The sequence below is a fragment of the Episyrphus balteatus genome, chromosome 2 (genome assembly GCF_945859705.1).
Source record: "Episyrphus balteatus chromosome 2, idEpiBalt1.1, whole genome shotgun sequence".
NCBI classification, from domain to species: domain Eukaryota; kingdom Metazoa; phylum Arthropoda; class Insecta; order Diptera; family Syrphidae; genus Episyrphus; species Episyrphus balteatus.
The window spans coordinates 7130084-7146638 of NC_079135.1; the positions used below are offsets into that span (position 1 = coordinate 7130084).

Here is a 16555-nt window from a genome sequence, read left to right on the forward strand (position 1 = left end):
ACCATGGCTTTAGCCGTTATTCTTAATAAACCATCAATTTCTTATGCAAGTTACTAATGGTTTAATACCATTATATTCATTATAAAACTTTGATATTTCTTTTAAAAAATTAATCTGAATTTTTTTCTCATTTTTCTTTATAACAATAAACATAAGTGGGAACGTATCTAATTATTATTATTTTACAGGAAAAAAACGGGGCCAATCAGTATAAAAAAAATTTAAAAAAATCTTATATCAACTTTAATAACAAAAAGTCACTTGCACTTAACTACTCTAGAGAAGACTGATCGATATATTTTGAATAATTTAATTCATAAATTATTCTCTTTCAGTTCTTTGCCAATTACTTTTGCTTACTAATTTCTTATGGCGGTTGTTGATTTGAAAAAAAAAGGAAAAAAAACTGGAGTAGTTTAGTGAATAATTGATTTGATTGCAAGAAGTTTGATGAGGCTATTAAAAATTGCATACGCGAACCTAGAACAAGTGGGAGTTTAATTTGAATTTCAAATTTTTATTCAATGTCTTTAAAGAATTTTATTTAATTGTTATGGTGGCTTATGAATGGCAGTTTCAAAAGGTTTTTTTTTTATTTCATTAAAATATTTGAAGAGTCGTTAGATAAGTTGTCTCAACAGAGACATTGTAATAAAAAAAAAATAGTTTCATTGGAATTTCTTGGCTAAGAGATCACATGGAAATAACTTGTGATGAACGTGCTTTGTAATGCATTCTGAAAATTATGAGGCTTTAAATTCTCAAGATAAAAACACTGAAACACTTTCTGACGAACTTTTTCATAATGAGGAAGTTGTTGAAACTAGATTATGGTGATGCTTTTATTTTAACAAAATTGTGTTTTAAAATGCTCGTAATGGTTTTCGAAGTGTTTTTAAGTTTTTAAGGTACGAAAGTTATTCAGATTTTAACAATGCGGAAACTTCTGTTCTTAGTTTGCTATTTAATCTAAGCATTTGTTTAGTGAAAAAAAAATTGATAAACAATCAGGAATAAATAAAAAAATTTGTTTTTATTATAATCTGAAGTTTGATATCTCAATATATTATTTACGACCTGAGTTTATATCAAAATAACTAAATAAGATAAAAACTTTGCACGGTTATATAGTTTAAGCTAAGAGTCAAACGCTTAACAGAATAGAATTAAGAAAATATCCAGTTGGATTCATTTAAAAAAATCAGATCTAAGAAGTTAATCCACTTGCTTACTATAAAAGTCTTGACTTGATCTAAATTGTTTTAATTTAAGTATGCAAATCTATCAACATGTTGGTATTGTTCCCTGCTGTTAAGATAACAGCTATAACTTCATCAAAGGACGGGTAATACAACGTGACATATTGAAAAGTTGTTAAACTACATATTAATGTCTGATATGAACAGTTAATGCTAAAATATAGTATCCCATAACAATGCAACAAGTTAATATTCAATTTTACAAATGAAATTTCTAACTTGTCAACGACTTTGTACCTATGTAACAACCAGACAAATCCAACAAAATGTTACCATTATTAAAATCTATTGTGTAACAGAAGCTGACAAGTGTTGAGAATTTAACATAATTTAACGATATTTGAAACTTGTCCGAAATAGAAGAAGTAATAAAAAATTTTAAAAAACATATTTAAATATACATATAAGTCATACAATTTTAAGTTATTCTTTAGTGTGTGTGAAGTTAGCCCCTTTTTTTAAATTGTTATTTTTGAAAGTTGTTCTAGGTTGTTCCCGATTTGTTCCGGAATATTCAAAATTTTTTTGAAAAATTTTCAAAAATGGGGTTTTAGAGCCAAAAAGACGTTTTTGACCTAGCCCCCCTTTTTTCGATTATCGAAAGTCAGCCTATAGAAATTTTGAAATTTTGAAAACATCACGATTTATTTTGAAAGTGCATTTTCGAGGTGATACTCTTACTGTAACTGAACATCACTCAAAATATGTCTGTTTGGTTAAATATTCGATTTCAGAAAATTTTGGAAAATAATAATTGGAAAAGTTTTTTTTTAGTTTTAGTTTTTTGAAAAAAAGTTTCGAAAGCTATATCTTTCAAAATAAAAATTTTAGGACCTCAAATTTTTGAAACAATGTTTAGTACACTTTTTTAAAGCTGAAAAAAATATAAAAACTTAAAAATCGAAAAAAGGAGGGCTAGAATTGTTTTGGTTTTAGCCCCTAACTTTCGAAATATTGAACTTAGAGGTCCAGGAACAACTTTTAAAACCAGGAAACACTTTTAATATTTCAATTTTCGAAAAAAGGGGGGCTTGGGAAAAAACGGTTTTTTGGCTCTAAAACCCCCATTTTTGAAAATTTTTCAAAAAAAAATATGGAACATTCCGGAACAACCTGGAAAAACTTGTTTTTTTTTTTTTAATTAAATTTCTTTAAATTATTAATACATATACTACATCAGCAAATAATATAACATAGTAATTCCAACAAGATTAATAAAATTTTTAGAAAATTATTATTCTGTGTTTATGGGGTAATATGTATTTATGAATTGTTTACAGTTTTGTATCGCAAAAATTAATTGAAATTACAAAAAAAAAAAAATGTAACTTTCAAAAATAAAAAAATAGCTTCACTCACTCTATTCTTTATAACCCATATAATTTGTTTTCTATTCCAAATTAACAAATGCAATAAGATGCTCAATAGCTTACAATTTCATAAATTTTTAGTTGCTAAATATCTTACAAAAAGAACCTCAATGCATCAGCCCAGTAGGCACCTTCATGGATCAGTACGAAAACCGGTGTTGTTGTCAAGGTTTTCTAACTCCCCCGCCTTAGACTATTTCCTTCGCAATTATCACTTCCTATAAGCAAAAAATAAATAACCAAACGCCCAAATGATTTCCATAAATCAATTACAGTACATTCTTCCAACACACACATCTCACATGGGAATCACTCAGCATGACAACAGACAAAAACACAAAAACAAACGCAACATGGCGTTACAATCCCTGAAGAGGAAAAAAAACGTGTAAATTTGTTAAACGACACAATTGTTTTGGTGCCCAAAAGCGATGGATGGCTAAATATCTTGTATAGGTACTTGACAGCATGGCGTTAACCCAAGAGGCCTAAAAAATTTTACTAAAAAAAATCTATTCCAACTGAAGGTCGGCCATCTTACATAACACTTTTAAATAGTATTTACGCATTTCTTTGTGAGTTTAGTGTGCCAGACAGTTGTTGGTGGGAAACTTATCCGTTGAAACCATCATAACCAGTAAGCAACAAACGCCTTCCATGTGCGATGGTGGCATACATTGTATCCACTCGAGAGTTGAATAATCATTCGCCAAATGAGGCAAATGTCTCTGACTGCGAGTCTCCTTTTTGATAGTAGTTTTTGGCCATAATGTAAGTAATTGTTAGCTGGTTTGGTAGATTAAGCCTTAAACCTCCTGTGGTGAATTCCAATGATTCCATCAAAATCCACAATCAACAGCTGGATTTTTAAAAGTTGCAAAATTCATACAATGTTTCAGATACAATCTCTTATCTCTTAACTTGGGAGTGGTTTCCCCCTGGTCTTTGATATTTTAGAACTAATATTGCTGCTGAAGATTCAGAGAACATTATTTCGACACACCCGTTTGGACCATCATCAACCACAGAGATAGTAAAAAAGTTCACAATCTCTGACTTGGTCCTGATTGGAAGCCAAAGGTCTCTCATAAGTCACCGGCAGTCGATATAATCGTCTTGCTGGATGTCTCGAGACCAATAACCCTGTGACCAGTTAATAGCACGAGCAAATATTTAAAAAAACCGCGAAAGAGAAGGACGTCTTGTTAATCGCAGCGCAGACAACGCCACTTCTATACAGCAGCTTTCCTCTGCACCTTCTCCTGGCGATATGGCTATTATAGTTTTTGTCTTGTCTAGCTGTCTTAACTGTCTATCTGTCTGGTCAAGAGATGGCGAGTCAAATTGATGATCCACGAAACAAGTTACGTCTAATAATAGTGATTATAGATTCTTTCGAGACTTGAAGTCTATATAGACGTTGGCGGTGCGGCGTTGGCTCCCAAGATATGCCATAACTTCTATGAATGGATCAAGTGTTCGCCTCTGACATATCCTCATCAAAATCCAAATACTGATGGGAAATGTTTAAAAAACTTATTCTTTTTGTTTTGTTTTATATTTTTTTTTCTTATAGAAATAGCCTGGGAGAATGATGTCTTAATGGATTGGTTGTTGTTTTTTTTTTTTCAAAATTGAAATTGGTTTCACCTTTGAGATTAAATTTTATGTTTTTTTTTGCGAGAGACAGAAAGAAGGAAGGCGTAGAAATTACGTAATAAAAAATTATCGTTGTCCAGTAGGAAAACAAATTAAATCTATCTATCGCCATGAGACGAACATTTATTGATTTTTTTTAAGTCTCAAAAAAAGTACTTTCGATAATTCAATGGAATGTCTTTTTTCGTTTTTTTGGTAGGTCCGATTTCGGTAGGTAAAATACTTCATTAGTTTTTGATTTTTACTTTTTTCCAGACATTTTGTTATGTTAGTTCTTCGAGGGCATTGGTCTTTTTATGGTCACGCATGTCAAATATTCAATAATGTTATAGTAAAAGACAGTATGAAGAAGTGAGGATTAGAATGGATTTAACAGACAAGATATAAGCAAATGGAATAATGACAAAATAAATTTTTATTTTCGGCTGTTAGAAACGGGTTAGGGTCAAAATTCTGCCGGGGTCAAAATTCTTTTTTCAAAATTCTGTTTTTCTATTGAATTCTGCTTTTGAAAAAGCGCACGCTTTTTAACATTTTCCAAACCATTTTTTAATATTTTGCAGAATTTTGTAAAATTATCTCCTGGCTGCTTACTTGATAACTTACTCACTTTCAATATTTTTAGGTTGTTTGATAACAAATTAAACAAATATTAAGAAAAATATATTTGAAAAATAATTAAAAAATTATTAATTTTTCCAAAAATGAATATTAAAAAAATTTAATAAGAAAAAGAACATTTTCTATCAAACAACAAAAAGTAAAGAAAGTATTAAAGATGAAGTATTGTACATTAATAAGCTGTAAGCTCATTTTCTATGAAAAAAGAAAAAAACAGAACTAGCTGAATTTATTTTTTTTTTCAAAAATATGCTGGCAGAATTTTAAACAGGACAATTTTGAAAGGCAGAATAAAAAAAAGCAGAACTTTGAAAAACAGAATTTCTGTTAAAAAAGCAGAATTTTGACCCGCTCCCGTTAGAAACTTGTGGTCAATTTCCGTTAAAAAACAAATAATTTTTTCTGTTTTAACATTAAAAAAAAATGTATCTACCCTTCTCCAAAATTTATTAATCGACCTCTAAAAAATAAGATTTCAAGAAAATTCATCATTTTGATTGAAAATTGAATTTTTTTAAAATCCAAAAATATTTTTTTTCTGAAAATTTTACAAAATGTGAATATAAAAACTAATGCTTCTGTAAAAAATATTATTTATTGATTGAAAATCAAGAAAACAGTTTATTTAAAAAGGACAACCTTATTTGCAAAAGAACAAGCAAACATTTTAATAAATTGAACCGTTTTTAGAACAAAATATTTTTCAATTTATGTTGTATGGTAGGTACAGTTAATTTTGGTCCTTACTTACTATTAAATACCAAACCTCAAGCTCAAGGTGTACGTATTGTTCTTTCAACAGCTTTTAACTCCACTCCTAAAAAAATGTTATAATTCTTTTTACGTTATGAAGATTTTTTTAAATACAATATTTAAAATATAACCGAAAAAATATTTAAATAAATGGAAGGTAGGTACATTAAAAAAATTTTGAACTGAAGTTTTGTTTTTTATGGAAAAAAGGGTAGGTAAAGAAAGTACATTTTAATATTTTGAGTAAAAAACAAAATACATGTCAGTTTTGGAGTTAAGCACCTGAAATCACTTTATAAATGCGAAAGTATGAATATAGAATTAGATTCAATTAAAATTATAAAATTGCCAAATTACCTAATTCTCTTAAAATATAAGTACCTACGCGCATATTCCCCATAATAAGCTTTTTATCTCAAATATAAGTCTTATTAAAGATTTAACAACTTTTGTGCGTAACTAATGATCTCTAGTTGTCTAATCTGGCTTACACCAAAAAATAAAGTCATTAACATGTATGAACATGAATTTCTCTTCCTTCAAAAGAATCACTTACCCAAAAGTGTTGAATAATTTCCTTTTCCACTAAAATTACCTCATATCACACCCAAGCCAAACTTTCATCTTCAAATGTAAGCTTAACGACCTGTTTGATTTTTTTATGACCATCCACGTGCTTCAATTATTTTTAAGAAAAACTTGAAATGTGGATTGTGGGTAATTGTCTTCCTGTACAATCAAATGTTCAATCTTTTCCTCAAAAGAATTCATCATAAGCCTCAAAAGAATCTTTCAATTAATTTTAATTAGTTTTATTTATTTTTTTTTTTTTATCTTTTTTGAAAAATAAAACTCAAGGCCTAGAGGCTCTCTACACTAAATCACCCATATGACGATGTGTGAAACATCACATATAACAATTTATCTTCCGTCATGATTACCTTATGGTCGTTCGAAATAATGACAGAAACTTCAAGTTGAAGATCTAGTCTAACAAGTATTTTAATATTCAAAGCCTTTAACTCGAATTCTATGTAACACTGTGGATTGTGGAACGCTCTGAGGGATTTCAAGAATGCTGTATTGTCAATTCTAGATGATTAATTCTAATTTATCACGTTTTCCCCATAAAACAACCGACGGACAGTAAAACGATTATCCCTTCTTGATCTTGATTTACATTGTATAATTATTATCAACTTTTTTGTTGTGGTCTGTCGAAGTCTTGACAAAGACCGTGACTTTAAGTGAGGTCGGTTGGAAGTAGACAAAACATATGTGACTCTGACTATGTCGCATTTGATTGAAGTTTTTTCATTATTTTTTTTTTCGTTTGTTTGTTACATGATGAGAGAATCATCTCATCTGAATCATGTGAGATCATTTGAGAGACATAATAATGGCAATAAAATACAAGATCATGGCCATCTATGTTATGACCAGGCTAAAAAGCAATTATGTTATTTTATTGTGACTCTGCGGATTTGACGACGACGTCAGGGTGCTTGAATAGAATAGCGTTTTTTTTTTCTCAGAATATCAACTTTGTATGGCAGGAAGTCAAGCTGAACGAACATAACTCAATGAATGTGGTTTACACTATAACATATCTAGTCAAGTTGAGTGTTACATCACGCTGTTGTTTAATTGAAAATTCTGTTTCATTTCATTAAGCTTTGAATAATAGATAACTTCTAACATTTTTACATTATTGTCAGTTGTTGTAATTTATTTAAATTGAAACATTAGCATGAAAATTGTTTCGATCAAATCTGATAATTTATGAGGGGGTTTATTGACAAGTTGTACTTGATTTGTTTGATGGTCGTATCTCGTTTAGAACAAGGGTGATTCTTCAATTAGTTGAAATTAGTTTGATAATGTGTTTTTTTTTTTCTATCTGATTACACTGGTCTGCAAGGAAATCCTCCTTTAAATAAAACTATACTTTACTAAAGGATTTTTATATGCTGATTCCGAATCCATTCTGATTCTAGGTCAGAATTGACCTAGCACGTCACGTTTTTAAAATATTCCCGTTAGAAAATCTCAAAAACCCATTTTTTTTTGCTGTTTTCGAAGAAATATTTTGGCATAATGTAATCTTTTTCAATTGAAATTGATACGGTTTATGAAAGAACTTATATTTTTCTTTCAAATTCAATTTCAATCTTCTCAATATCTCTTTTCTTCTCCGAGATATATTAATTTAAGTAAGTTTAGAAGGTTTGGCATATCTTACCATAAAGAAACTGATCTCTAAAAATTAATATATCTCTCTCCCTAGAACAAAAGTATACTTTTCTAATGGACTTTAGTGTGCTGATTTTGAATCCGAGCTCAAAAAATTTCGGCCAGCTCTGGTTTTTGAGATATAGTAGTTTTTTTGAGATTTTCTAAAAAAAAACTTGATTTTGTGATACTTTAATGCGAATATCTTAAAATCCTGACGTGATAAAATTTTTTTGACTTCGGATTCTAACTCAGCATATCAAAAACTATAAGAAAAGTGTACTATTGTTTCTAGGAGAAACAAATCTGAAGCTTTACAAGGCAGTTTATCGAATAGTTTATTAAAAATAAGATATTTCTAAATAGAAAAAATAGTATATAAAATTACAAAACACGTAAAAATTTTGTTTAATGTTTTTTATTTTGGTTTTCTTTACATATTTGACTTTTTAAATATAATGGGCATTGATATTTTACATTTTCCTTAATTAAGGTGCTTTTGTTCATGTAGGATTTACTAAAAAGTGAAGGATTTCGAAATGTCTGCTTTTATTGTCAATCAGTATTTTAAAAAATGAGTAAACATGAAGGTAGAAGAACATATTTGGTGTCAATCGATAGGTCATATTATGAAGAATAAGTCCTCCAAATTTGAGCTCAATGCGACAAATAGTTTTAATTATATACAAGTTCAAATGAATCTAAAAGAGGGATTTTTTAGAAACTACTCACATTTTTCAAAAATCATTTTTACACAAATGGTACCTGATAGAATTTTTCTGATACCAGATTTAGATTCAGGAAAGTCTAATCTTTCATAATATCAAAAAATTATTTGAAGGAGAAAAAAAAGTTAAATTTTGCCGACCAGTGTTATTAAAACTTTTGAGAAGTTAATTAAGTGAAATTATTTTGTGTGGTTAAATAAAACAGATGTCTGTTATTGTTATTATTAGTTTTTATACAAATTTATATTCAAAAATGTGGAAAAAGTCAACTAATTTTATGCCCAAGAAGCAAAATACTGATTCAATAAAAAATTAATAAATCACCTTAACAAATTTTCACATCATTATAAAAAAAACTTGTACCTGGCGTCCTTGTTTAAAGTCACAAGTCCTTCACCTACATTAACTTCCACTTTCAATTTCAATTCAATAAATAACTGAATTGAATTGACCTTCACTTACAAGTTATTACAACTTTACCTACAAATTCAACATAATTATTTATATCCTCATTTATTCCTGTTTATCACGATGCGTCTACAATAAATTGCAAGTAAACCTTTTATAAACTTTTATCATTTTCGTATTACTCATGCTCATCACACGTACGAGTATGTTTGACCAAGTTAAGAGAACTTTATGGAAAAACCGGTGCCTCTGTTAACTCTTTTAAAAGATATAACCAGTAGAATTATTATGTTGTGCAATATTAATTGGACAAGTCGGTGCATTTGGATATTTGTAATAAAAATGAATAGAAAATTATTTGAGATAAAATATATTTTAATGTAGAAAATTATTTATTATATGGGTTATAGTTTGGATAATTTGTTTGATAAAATATTAACATTATGAGAGTAGTTTACAAGAACTGCATTCGGTAAAAATAACATTTATTTACATAATTACATTGAATAGAGGCTTGATAATTGCTTTTTGATATAGGCATGTGATGGATATTGATGAGTTTTATTTTTTATTGGAATCTCACAAGGTTTTATTATTTAATCGATTTTATTTAAATTGTTAATTTTTAGTAGAATTTAATGAGTATTGAACTAAAAACCTAAATATTTGAATTCAATCAAAATTAACAAAAAAAAAAAGCAAAGATGTTCTATATGTATAATAAAATTGCTTGGAATGTTGAAAGAACATTGAACAACTTTGGTGATCTGATAGGTCAAGGTAGTAGAGAAAAAAGTGTAGATAATTTATGGAATATTTGGTATGTCGTTAAGAGCATTATAGTTTAAAGTTTATTGATTGATATTAAGTACGATCATTTATAATCAAATCATTAAGATTTGAAATAGTAATAAATTACTGTTTTTTGAAACCCTTTAGATAGAAAGAAGCCTCGTAATACCAGCTTTTCAGTTTGCTTTCATTCTTCAAAATATGTAGGCCTAAAATCAAAACGCCATTGTGGAAACCAAATACATTAAGGTAAAAATATTAATTAAATTAAAATTGTTCAAAAGAAATAGGGGCCCCCTATTTCTTTCTCCTGGCAATGGGAAAAGCTACCCCCCCTCCGCTTTAAACCGTCCCTCTAGCTAACGTGTGCAGGGTTGTAAATAATATTTTTTTAATGCATTTGTTTTCCATTATAAATTTAAAAAAAAATTATTCTTTGCAAATAAAAAAAAATTGCATTGAAAAAAAATATATATATTTTTACGGCAACTGAAAAATATCTATTAATATCTAATTGGTTAAAAAAAATATTTGTTACATCTTGAAATATTTTGCATGAAAAAAAATGTTATTGCAACTGAAAAATATTTGCATTGAAAATAAAATTTTTATTGCAATTAAAAATTGTTTGCATTACAAAATTTTTTATTGTAAATACAAAATTTTCTGAATTTAAAAAAAAATCAATGCAAAATGTGTGCATTAAGTATTTTTTTTAAATATCTATCGAATTTCTTACAATGTATTGTAGGACCAAATAGTCAAATTGTAAGAAATTCGACGAATATAAAAAAAAAAATATTTAATTTTGAATTTTTTTTAATGCGAACATTTTTTTATTTGCAATAAAAATTTGATTTTCAATGCCAATATTTTTCAGTTCCAATAACATCTTTTTTAATGCAAAATATTTTTAGTTGCAATAATTTTTTTAATGTAAATTTTTCTTTTAGTTGCAATAATTTTTTTTAATGCTTTTTAAATTTTGTTATTTGAATAAATATTTTTTTTTAATTTATATTTCTTAAAACTTTTTGTACAGTAGTGTGTCGGTAGAAAATAAATTTTTTACTAGTAGAACAACAGAGCATTTTTCGGTCGTTCAAAATTTTTGGTCAGCAGACACACCGACAAACCGACTAAACTGTTGGTTACTTCATTTTTCACATATAAATACCTACCATATTTAAAATATCTAATCTTTTACTTCCTTCCAAATAATGTTCTGCTATGGTTGCACTTTCTTATAAGAAGACAGCTGGTAGGTAGGTACCTGCATATTATATTTTATACAATCTAGACAAAATAAGCAGTTCCTTTTACATAAAACCCTTGGTCTATTTATTTATTTCGTCATAAAAATGGTGCCAAAACAACTTTTACACACATCAATCTGAGTTGTGCTCATCAATCGAAATCAAAATTTGTTTTGTTTTCATCAATCAATGTCCAAGACAATTATGGTCATTCTATATTCATGAAGACAGTATAGGACTTATAACTTGAAGCTTTAAGACAAGGCCCATTAAAAAAAGTTCAAAACCTTCTCTCTGAACCAAATTAAGTTTTCTTATTATTTTTTCCACATCGAAAGAGGTGTTTAATGTGACCCAACTTTCGGTGGAAATTTAATATAAATGGACATATTTTCAAATTCCTTTTTGTGTTCACTAAAAAAAATAAACTAGAATCGTTCCTACAAAAATGACTAAAAATTATGAATTTTGCACATTGGCTCACTTCTCTGTTCATCTTCAAAATTGTGATTCCGCTACTGTGTGTTACGAGTTAGGGTCGATTTACAAAAAAAAAAAAAAAACACCAAGTAATCATTTGAGCACATGTCGGTCATCACAGTCGCAACTCCCACAACAGTATAAAGAACTAAACAAAACAAAAAGAAAACTCTTGCGGTCGGCGGCAAATATAATTATTCACAAACGCAACAAACCGCAGACAATGACCCACAAAAAGGAACGCGTTGCAATTGCAACTTTTTTGTTTTTATATTTTTTCCATTTTCATCCATCGACTTTTCATTTTTTTTTGTTTGAATGCACCTCAACCATAGTGTTATGTGGTTACTAGCTTATGGTTAACCATAAAAACATAACCAAGCTTGCAACTTTGTTTACTGTACGTTTATACGTACAATCTCAATCTTAACCTGTGCCAACGACAACAAGTGACGGCAACAATATGAACGACGACGACGCACGTTATACGAATGTTAAAGGTGCATGATGCCAGCATTTATACTTTCGTGCGGTCTCGGGTGCGGATATGGTTTTTGTCCGTCCGTCATTTGTTATAAAAGTTTCAATTGTCTGTTGTTTATACATTCTCTATAGTCAGAAATGTAGGATTGTCATTTTTATGACAATGACATTTGAACCAATAGTTTATGGGTTTCAATCATCTTCGTTTTGAATGTTAGAACAAGCTATAGCGACAGAGATCGTCTTGACCATGGGAAAATAGTATTTTGCTAAATTTTTAGTTTTGGGACCTCAATGTTTTTTTTCTCTGCTTTGATCATCATGCTGCAAGATTGTTTTAAACTTACTTTTAATATTGTTTTAAATCTTATCTTATTTTCCAAAAGAAAACTTTATTTCTCGGACTAAAATGTCTTACTTTAAATCATAGAGGCACGAGTATGTTGGAAAATGTGTTAGCAATAGCTTGTGTTAGCAATCGCGATGAGATCAATTGAGGTTCTGGTGGAAGGTCTATTGCGTTGATATCATCTTTTTTGTTTGTAGTTTTATTTTGTTTTTGTTGGCATTTCATTTCGATTAATCATCGTCCGATCATAGAACCAATGCCATTAAGTCTTAAAAGAATGATGAGCTTCTTCTTTTTGTTGTTGTTGTTTTTTTTTTTTAAATAGATGAGATTCAAGTTACTTCAGATCTCAAGGTCGTGCGCTAGTGAGAAATTAGTGTGGTGTGGGTGATTGAAGTAAAGCCCTAGTAAATGGTACACAGAGAAAAATATGACCCGCTAAAAACTAACAGATTGCCATATTGTTTTACCGTCCATACATTTCATAAGGAAATCTTATTAAAATCAACGATTAATAAGGTTTTTTTAAGGAGATTTCTTATTATTTTTATAGAGAAAATCTTATTAAAATTTGACTGAAAAGTTGTTTTTTTTTTGCAACTTAGCACTAGAACAAAAATCGCCATCAATATTTTCATGGCATGTTGGTTCAGGTGGTAAGGTGGGCGACTAATGATTTGAAGTCTCCAGTTCGATTCCCAGCCTGGTCTTCGTTTTTTTTTATTTTTTTGCAGATTTTAAAACAATAAGGAAAACCCGATTGTTTTAATAAGGTTTCCTTCTTGGATGAAAACCATAGAGAAATCTTATTGTTTTTGTTCCATTTTATGTGGTCTATTTTTCTCTGTGTAGGTATTGAAAATTGTTATTTTAAAACCTTGAACAAACCAACAATGCTTGAATATAAAGCTATGTGTGATTTTTCTTAAGTTTAAGATTAAAAACAATCGTTATCAAAACAATAAAATAATCCGTTCCATAACCCACTAGTTCCTCATTTGATTGGTAAACTTACGCTTATAACAGACGATTTTCAAGTACACAAATTTCGTTTGTGTGCGTGATTAGAATTTCTTTAAAAATTAAAACAAAAAAATTAAACGAATATATAAAATTTTTAAACAAATTATCAATTTTTTTATTTTTTTATGTTAATGAGAATTATAATATCTTAATGTAACCCATATATCCCATTAGTCTTTTTTTAGATCATAAAACATTAAAATATCGTAAATTATATGCAGCTATGAGTTATGACATCTTGATTAATTCAAGCATCTTCCACAAAATTAATCAATTAATTGACTAATAATAAATACTCGTAAATATTGTCAGATTATCAATAACATTTTGACAGTTTTCATTCGCATTAATCATTGTAATAATAAATATGCATGTGCATATCCTGTCAAACTAATCACCAAGATATTATATATGTATAATTTGAATTAAAATTGCTGATGCATTCAAAATTTATTTAACTTATTTAGAACTTTAAATTTTGTAAGTACCAAAATTTGGTTTCCAAAAATCTGTAAATCGATTATGTAGTAGGTGCTGCACTTTATTTCAAAAATTTGCATTCCAAAATCATGTATGTAATTAAAAAAAACAAATTATTTGATAATGAATCATTTTATTCATTATCAAAAAATTTTATTTGATATTGCAGGATTTTTAAGATATATTTGCATGTGCTATAAGATGGCGATTGCGGTTATATCTGACTGAGTTCGACTTTTTAAATTTGCATTGTCCTTTTAATTTCAACAATATTCAAATCTTCAATTTTGGTAATCATTGTCATTAATCAGAGGAATGATTACAAATAGAAGCGATTATTTTATAAGTTTTAGAGATAGAGCCTTTTCGTGAATTCAAATTTAAAATAATTTTGAACTCATCTCATAATAATAACATTCTTATATTGTTATGTAATGCATTTTTAATCAACATATTTATATCATTAAAATAATGATTAATCACAATTTATTAGTTCCTCATTGGAATAATAAAATCTACTTTATCATTACAAAAATGTATGTGCTATGCACTTATGACATCTCGATTTAAACCATCTTTTATAAATTAATTTATACTCATGCTCATAAATACTGTCAGACTTATCAGCAATAATTTGACAGTTAGGATAAATTGCTCTAAAAAAAAATTACATACTCTTTCAAACAAATCAGAAAGATGTATAATGTATACCTAGTTTGAATTTAACTGATTGATGCTTTTAATAATCTTGAACGAGTTCTTTAAAATTGACATGGGTTAAATAATTAAAAAGGTTTTGTTTAATTTTATGGAATGGCATTTTTCAACTTGGTATATTTTCATTTATATTTTTTACTTGTTATATACCTATGTAGGTACTATACTATATACCAAGTTATAAATTCGTACAAAAAAAAATTGAGATAACAATTTTCCATAATATTACGCTGAGAATGAGATATAGGGCTTCAAAAATCGCAAAAACCGTAACTGACTGACTGACTGACTGTCTCACTCACTGACAGATCATCAAAATTATGGGAAACTTCCCGCTAACGTAGAAACGTGAAATTTTACACGGTGATTATCGTAGAATCTTGAAATTTGGTAGAATGGTAGAGCTGGTAGTTTATACAAAGGAAAAAATTTTTAAATTGAGAATTTTACTTGGCAATTTTTGAAATAACTTTAAAATCGGTAATTAAAAGAAAAAGTGTCAACAGGACAATCAAAATTTTATTGATACGAATTTGAAGCCAAACTTTAGAACTTGGTAAACTTTAACATCTCAGTACTTTTTGTGCCAGCATAATTTCAACATAGGAGAACTTACCTCTTTTTTTAACAGTTTTTTTTTATAACAGTTTTTGTTGTGATACGAAGCTACAGCCTAAACGGATGGACCGATTATTGTCAAACTTGGTATGTAGCGTTATTTGGCGAGTCTCCAGAGGGGTTTTTGAAATTAATATTTTGGGCCAAAAATAACGGTAGGTACTTTTGTCATGTAGGGGAGAGTGGGGCTAAATGTAACAGGGGTAAGAATTAACAGCTAAAAAAAGCGATGTTCCTTTCAATATTAAGAAACGCATAAAGGAGAAAAATGCTCAATTTTTGCATATCTACCGGCACATTTTCTTCAGATGAAGATTAGACGAGAGGGTGAGAAGTTACACTAGTGGTGCCCAAAAAATGCATGTTTGTAACTTTTTTTTTTAATTTTATTTTTGGTCTACCTCTTTACCCGAAAAAGATAGAGTGCTAAGTGTTTTTTTGTTATATTCAACTGTGTTTTGGCTCAAATTGCGTGTATATGTTATGTCTATATCAGTTTCGCTTTTTTTTTAAATTGATTTTATGTGCCAAATTTCATGCTGGGGCTAGTTGTAACATTTTTCCGGGGCAAGTTGTACCATGTAAAAACCTACCTATACTGGAAAATTGTTTACCTAATATAATTAACAACGCTGAATATGAATGCTTGTAATTGAATTTGTATTTATTTTGAAATTGGAAACACATTTTTAAACCACCACTTGAATTCATAAAGCTTATAAAACAATTTATGAATTCGAATAAATTTTATTTAAGACTACTGTCAAATTTTTTTTGGAAATCTTGGATTTGCTCCACTTTTTACAAATTTTCACCAAAATTTCATGACTGAGGTTTGTTTTTATTGTTATTAATTAAAAATAAATAAATATAAACAAATAAAGGTATTTTTCTTTTATTTTTAGTTCTTGGTACAACATACCCCGGTATGTGTTACACTTTGCCCCGTATGTGGGGTAAGTTGAAACAACACGATTTTTTTTTTTGAAGCTTTATTTTTCAACATTACCGTTATGTTTTGCTAAATTTTTATGATGGATCTTGGAGCTAAAACATGGGTCTTTAATTTAAAAAAGGTCTGGTTGACCCACTTTCAAATTTGTAGGAGAACCATCGATTTTAGAAAAAACTGTTACATTTGGCCCCACTCTCCCCTACCGATTTTAGTTAAGTTGAAATTTCTCAAAAACTGCTCCAAAGATTTTGTTAAAAAAATTCAAATGTAAGTTTTAAAGTCAAGGAACTTTTTTTTGAAAATCATTAACGGTACCTGCATAGAACCGTTTTTTTTTTTTTTTAAATCCGATTTTCTCCGAAACTGTTTATT

The 16555-nt window shown here is 28.7% G+C and overlaps 1 protein-coding gene across 1 annotated transcript in view; it reads right to left on the reverse strand.

Moving 5' to 3' along the window:
• The window catches only part of LOC129912786 (uncharacterized), a 36668-nt gene that overhangs the window by 6534 nt on the left and 13579 nt on the right, over nucleotides 1–16555 (reverse strand). The gene's annotated exons all lie outside the window — the stretch shown is intronic.